Source organism: Berghia stephanieae, chromosome 2, assembly GCF_034508935.2.
Source record: "Berghia stephanieae isolate SIO BIC M18660-M18661 chromosome 2, UCSD_Bste_1.3, whole genome shotgun sequence".
Lineage (NCBI taxonomy): Eukaryota > Metazoa > Mollusca > Gastropoda > Nudibranchia > Aeolidiidae > Berghia > Berghia stephanieae.
Window position 1 is genome coordinate 81660199 of NC_088361.1, and position 7269 is coordinate 81667467.

Consider the following 7269-nt stretch of genomic DNA (forward strand, 5'->3'; position numbering starts at 1 on the left):
GAGAGAGAGTAGAAGAGAGGAGAGAGAGAGGTGAGGAGAGAGAGAGAGGTGAGGGAGAGAGAGAGAGAGAAGGAAGAGGGTGAGGTAGGAAGAGAGTGAGGGAGAGAGAGGAGAGAGAGAGAGAGAGAGAGAGAGAGAGAGAGAGAGAGAGAGAGAGAGAGAGAGAGAGAGAGAGAGAGAGAGAGGGGGGGGGGGGGGGGAGAGAAAGAAAACCAACAGAAATTCCTACCTCGAGGAGAAGGCTCCAGTCATATGAAGAATACACAATCCAATCCTGTCCATCCTTGAGAAAATAATAAAAAACGTCATTCTTGTTTAGATCGAAAAAGTAGTGTTTTGAAAGAAATGCAGTCTCACAACTAACGTTCAGATCATCTTTACATACATCCCTATAGCTCAACTGGTTAACTACTAAAACAATGTGACAAGTCTGTTCCCCAGTTGAACCTCAAAAGCTAACTTCTAAATGAAGATATAGCACAAGGCTATTAATCATGCAGTTTATACTTTTATCAACATCAAACCAAACTCCTGATTATTTCATTATCTAACATTAGTAAAAAAAGAATTCTACTACTATAACTATAAGCAATTTTACTTTGTAGTTGTTAGCTAAATGACGAGAAAATATTTTATCACTGTTTCAGTTTGTCAGTGTCGCTCAGTGGTACAGTTTTTGTTTTGTACCCCAACGGTCCCGAGTTCGAATACTGGCTGCGCTCTATCTTTAGAAACTTGTCAGTCAGAAGCCCTGCACACAGCTTGTATTAAACTCAAAATTAGTAATCATTATTGCTGTAACCTTTGAGTTTTGATTGATATTCAATACCTTGAGCAATTGAAATATATTTTAGTCTATGCATTTTCTTTGAACTTGAAGTTGAATCACTCTTGTCAGTGGTTTCCAAACAATGGATTCAATGAGTTTCATATCACTTGACTTTTGTTATTTTCACTATTTAATTATTGATCACCCTTATTTTACAGTTTACAACTGTTTGTGTCCTCGTATTTAAATCTTTTTCATTTATCATTCCTTATCTATTTAATTGGTTGATGTTTAGCAAGAATAATTATTGAATTATCAAAACGTCCTTTCCATACACCGCCTTCACAGTTAACTAAGCCAACAGAGAGACAGACAGAAAAAGAGATAGAGAGACAGAGAGATACAGAAGGTTTGAGCGAGAGAGAAAAGAGAGAGAAGAGAAGAGAGAGAAAGAGAGAGAGAGAGAGAGAGGAGAGAGAGAGAGAAGAGAGAGAGAGAGAGAGAGAGAGAGAGAGAGAGAGAGAGAGAGAACTAAATGGAATACCTACCTCAAAATTGGATCTCCATTACAAATACAATCTTTTGAAGAATACATGATGCAATCCTGTATCTTCATGCTGTCCTTTAGTGAATTAAAAATAAAAAAGATGTATTTCTTGTTTATGTTTTGAATTTGTAAACAGATAAATGAGCAAAGAACTTAAGTTTTGAAAGATATGCAGTCTTGCACCTAATGATAATAGTAACTAATAATTTTTTGACCTTGCCAATTTAAAAAAAAAACAAAAACTCTTGAAAATGAAATATCAGGAGAAAAATTGTCACTTCATAAATACCTAATGTTGGTTAATGCTGAAGGCAATCTAAGGTGGAATACTGGAATCTATGATTTCAGTTTGTAAAACTCTTTGTTTGTGGATTCCAAACAATGGATCAGAAAATGGTGAGATCGGAGTCTAACAAGTCATAAATTAGATTTGACCATTCTACGATTCCCGTATATATATATATATAAAAATAATGCCCTTGACCACGGCATCATAAGATATCGTCGCCTAAGCATTCCACGAAGGAATATAGATAATCCATCAAACAGGATGTCTGATGTCAACAGGAATCACCCATGTTGTCCATGTGACCTAATTGGGGGTTAATAATCTTGCTCAAGGGAAAAAATCGAAAGCGCCAGAAGCGGGTCACAGTGCAATGCCTTAACCGCTCGGCCACTTTTCTTTGAACTTGAAGTTGAAGCACTCTAGTCAGTGGTTTCCAAACAATGGATTCAATGAGTTTCATATCACGGGACTTTTGTTTTTTTCACTATTTAATTATTGATCAATATTTTACAGTTTACAGCTGTTTGTGTCCTCATATTTAAATCTTTTACATTTATCATTCCTTATCTCTATTTAATTAGTTGATGTTTAGCAAGAATAATTATCGAATTATCAAAACGTCCTTTCCATACAACGCCTTCACCACTTAACTAAGCCAACAGAGAGACAGACAGAAAAAGAGATAGAGAGAGACAGAGAGATACAGAAGGTTTGAGAGAGAGAGAAAGAGAGAAAGGGGAGGGGGAGAGAGAGAGAGAGAGAGAGAGAGAGAGAGAGAGAGAGAGAGAGAGAGAGAGAGAGAGAGAGAGAGAGAGAGAGAGAGAGAGAGAGAGAGAGAGAGAGAGAGAGAGAGAGAGAGAGAGAGAGAGAGAACTGTATGGAATACCTACCTCAAGATTGGATCTCCATTACGAATACAATCTTTTGAAGAATACACGATGCAATCCTGTATCTTCATGCCGTCCTTTAGTGAATTAAAAATAAAAAAGGTGTATTTCTTGTTTATGTTTTGAATTTGTAAACAGATAAATGAGCAAAGAACTTAAGTTTTGAAAGATATGCAGTCTTGCACCTAATGATAATAGTAACTAATAATTTTTTGACCTTGCCAATTTAAAAAAAAATATCAAACTCTTGAAAATGAAATATCAGGAGAAAAATTGTCACTTCTGTAAATACCTAATGTTGGTTAATGCTGATGGCAATCTAAGGTGGAACACTGGAATCTATGATTTCAGTTTGTAAAACTCTTTGTTTGTGGATTCCAAACAATGGAGAGGCTATAACTTTTTTATTGATCAAGCTAAATCTCTCAAATTTGGTAATCCTGTACAACTTTAAGCATAGATTACAATTATTTGAAAGAAAATGGAAATTTCCTTCAACTTTTGGAATTATCTGCTCTTCAAAATAGCTCAGAGTATATTTATTTTTTCTTGACTTTAGTGGTTCATTTTTGGTCATTGATGATGTGAATCTCAATACATAACATTTGGTCCAACATAAGATAGCAAAAAAATGGGTCTGGTACTCTAATTTTCCAAACAATAATTCATAGCATAATGCAGACCTACCAACATGGGATTATGCCAATCAGGGGTGTTGAGGAGCAAAATCAGGGATTTTTCAACCCAATCACGGATATAAGGAAAAATGTCCCCTTGTTCGTCATTGTCGCTTACTGTATTTCTTTAGTTTTTGCGTTCGCTTATCCAATGGTTTATTTATCTTCTTCATGCAATCCATTAACATAATTAATTTTAAGATTTAGAGAAATAAAAATTGTCAATGTTCCAGCGTTCTCTTCGGTAGTTGCTGTGCATCGCCACAAAGGAAATTTTTGCAGCAAAAAAATAGCGGCGACCTCAAAATACCAAGACATGTGTCCAAGACAGGTGAAAAGATATTCCGGACAATAGTGCCCAGTCCAACAGCAGTGGACAGTCTACCATCAAACATGGACTTACTGCACATGCAAACGATGACAACAGTCAAGGCACACACGCCTTTTCCCATCACTGAAATACCCCTTCTTTGACAATGAAATGGGCATTGAGGCTGATCACATAACAACATTGATCAAGACCATCGCCACTGTCTATATATGTCCAATATGTCCACGCTGTGGACAAGAACCCGAAACGGCAGAGCATCTAGTCGAAAGGTGTGTTGTGACGATGCTACCAGGCGGGTTCGCGACGGTGCACGAATGCGGACCGGACTTTGCTGATTGGGTCGATCGTCATAACATAATAGTGTGAACCATAAGAAGCTGCTGCCAAACTGTTCCATCAAAGGAAAATATTTACTGTTGGGGCAGACATCAAAGAGGATGAAACTAAATAAGATCATTCTCTTCAGTGTCTAATAAACCTCACAAAAGAAATGAACAGCCACCATAATCATAAATGCTGTTGGACACAAAAATCATTGATAAGTGTGCATTTTATTCGTATTGAACATTATAGCTCAGAGTATTTTTTTTTTTTTTTCTTGACTTTAGTGGTTAATTTTTGGTCATTGATGATGTGAATCTCAATACATAATACATGTAGCTGTAATTGTTTTCTGGAATAATATATTTTGTCTCCCAGTGTTTTTTGTTTACTTGACTAGGAGGCCAACGCAAAAAAAAAAAAAAAACCCTAAAAAAAACAAAAAAAAAACAAGAGAGAGAGAGAGAGAGAGAGAGAGAGAGGGGAGGGAGGAAGAAGAGAGAGAGATATAGAAGGAAAGAGGAGGAGAGAGAGAGTGAGAGAGAAAGACAGGAATAAGAAGAGAGAGAAGGGGGGAGGGGGTAGAAAAGAAAGGAAGAAAGAGAGAGTGGAGGACAGGGAGATAAAAGAAAGAATGTAGAAAGAAAGAGAGTGGAAAAAAAAAGAAAGTAAGAAAGAAAGAGAAGAGAGATAGAGAAGCAAAGAAAGTATGTAGCAAAAGAGAGAGAGAGAGAGAGGGGGGGGGAGAGAGAAACAGAGATATAGAAAGAATGAAAGAAAGAGTGAGTGAGAGAGAGAGAGAAAGAGAGAGAGAGAGAGATAGATAGATAGAGAGAGAGAGAGAGAGAGAGAGAGAGAGAGAGAGAGAAAGAAAAGAAAAAGAGTGAGAGGAAGAGATAGATAGAGAAAGAAAGAGGGAAAGAGAAAAAGAGAAAGGAAAAAAATATAGAGAGAATGAATGAAAGAGATAGAGAATGAAAGACAGAGAGTGAAGGAGAAAGAGAAATAGAGAACGAACGGCATAGAGAAAGAATGAGAGAGAGAGAGAGAGAGAGAGAGAGAGAGAGAGAGAGAGAGAGAGAGAGAGAGAGAGAGAGAGAGAGAGAGAGAGAGAGAGAGAGAGAGAGAGAGAGAGAGAGAGAGAGAGAGAGAAGGCCTGTAAATGGTTGGTGAAAAATTGTCGGAACTTTTTGAACACGCGAAAATAGACAAAACAGGACAAAAATATGGACACTACCCAGATATGACATGTCAATTGACTAGTCACTTTCCCCTACTTATTTATAACGAGGTCCTTATTTTATGGTACCAAAAAAAATCCCAATTATTTGAGGGCCCAGGTCTGAGTTAGTTGTAAAATGAAAGGAAGAGAACAATTCCTACCCTTTTGAAGGATGTGTATCTCGTGCTTAACACAGGAAGCTGCGTATCTTCGCTCCTGTTTGTGTTAAATGTTTACCCTGATTCTTTCGTTTACTTGGATTAATTCTTATAGAAGAAGAAAAAGAAGAAGAAGAAGGAGAAGAAGGAGAAGAAGAAGAAGAAGAAGAAGAAGAAGAAGAAGAAGAAGAAGAAGAAGAAGAAGAAGAAGAAGAAAGAAGAAAGAAGAAGAAGAAGAAGAAGAAGAAGAAGAAGAAGAAGACGACGAAGAAGACGACGACGACGAAGAAGAGGAGGTGGTGCGGTGGTGTGAGAGCTTTCGAAGAAGAATATTATTTCGAAAAAAAATTATTATTTCGCATTATTTTTTTTCCGTCTCACATCCGGACGGAACCAAAGAAATATAGAGACTGTAAAATTTATTAAAATTTATTTTTATTTCAAACGAATTTTTTTTTTTTTAAACATCGGCATTGACAATCCGGGATTATCAGCTCAATTCTGGGATTCCGGGATGTTGGCTTAAATCTGGGATAATCCCAGAAAATCCAGGATGTATGGCAGGTCTGCATAATATGATGCTCAACAAAATCGTAAATTTTCGCCAACTTCAAGGCTCAAAACAGTCAAATTGTCGGCTGGGATTTTTTTCAAAGTTTGATATATTGTGCAGATACACTATTTCTATAATTAAAATGGAGCTGATTGAAGCTTGTAGAAAAAAATAATGGTAAGTATTGAATTGTAAGCTTCAATTTATTAGACAGTATCTGTCTTCGTCTAATAAATTGAAGCTTACAATTGAATACTTATCGTTATTTTATTTTACTATTTCTATAAGCACAAGAAAGCTTTCCTTGTATTTTGAGGTGCTTCATTGTAAAAATCACATGCAAAGAATCTCACTTCTTAAAATACAAAGGGGCATAACTCAGTTAATTATTTTGACCTCCAATATTCACTCATATCACACTACACAGTTGACACAGTTTAAAATATTTGGCTTATGAGGCTGTTAAAAGCTATTGAATTCAATGCTTTCAAATTCAATTTACTTTGGAAAAAACCGCGAAATAATAATATCTGTTAATAGTCTAATAAATGTGGACTATAATATACTCATTCAGATGAATTCAGTTCAGATTGGTATGAATGTCGATTGTCATGTCTAGTCCAAGATTTTTTTACTATAAAAAAATTATTCAACACACTGTGAAAAAGAGCGCTATGTAAACACACGAAAAGGCTTTATGTGACAGCGTTATAGTTATGTGACACACTGCGAAGCGTATGGACCATGGATAATGGAGTTGTGTATGGGCGTGTACAGATACATAATTTGGGGTGACCAATTTGGTTTGATATTACGGACCTTGAAATTGAAATCCATCCATGTTATTTGATTTGGATTCGGAATGAATTTACTACAACGAATAAAGCTTTAACTGTAAGTGTAGAGGTCTAGTATCTGTAGTGTAAGAAATTAGAATTCTATGTCTAGAGCACTAGGTATCTCGACTGTATTTGACATCTACAACACAACGCAAACGAATAATATTACTATATATTAAAAGTAAAGTCCTCAAATATATTATAGATAAAGTTACTATATGATCATCAGCCAGAAAATTATAATATTACATTGATATGTACCATAAGTTTCGAGTAATTTCATATCTTTGATCATTTGGTTCCTTGTGGGTTCTTTCATCATCTAATTTTTGTTCAGAACTAGTTTACAGTCTACAGCTGTTAAAATGTCGTCGTACTCGTACTATATAAATCTGTATCATTTATCCATTCATTGTCAAATTAATTGTTAAGCAATAATAATTATCAAAATATCATGTCCTTACCCTACAACTCTTTCCCCGGTGAACTGAGCCAAGAGAAGAAAGAAAGAAAGAGAGAGAGAGAGAGAGAGAGAGAGAGATGATAGAGAGAGAGAGAGAGAGAGAGAGAAAGATAGAGAGAGAGAGAGAGGAGAGAGAGGAGAGAGAGAGAGAGAGAGAGAGAGAGAGAGAGAGAGAGAGAGAAATGAAGAGAGGAGAGAGAGAGAAGAGAGAGA

General features: G+C 36.2%; 1 long non-coding RNA gene across 1 annotated transcript; it reads right to left on the reverse strand.

The window, feature by feature from the left end:
* Positions 1-226: 226 nt before the first annotated feature.
* LOC144963750 (uncharacterized) lies at positions 227-6883 on the reverse strand. Its single transcript, XR_013643695.1, has 3 exons — positions 6843-6883; positions 2496-2569; positions 227-283 (listed from the first exon to the last, which is right to left on the reverse strand). It is a non-coding gene; the product is annotated as an uncharacterized LOC144963750 (long non-coding RNA).
* Between the last annotated feature and the right edge of the window lie 386 nt (positions 6884-7269).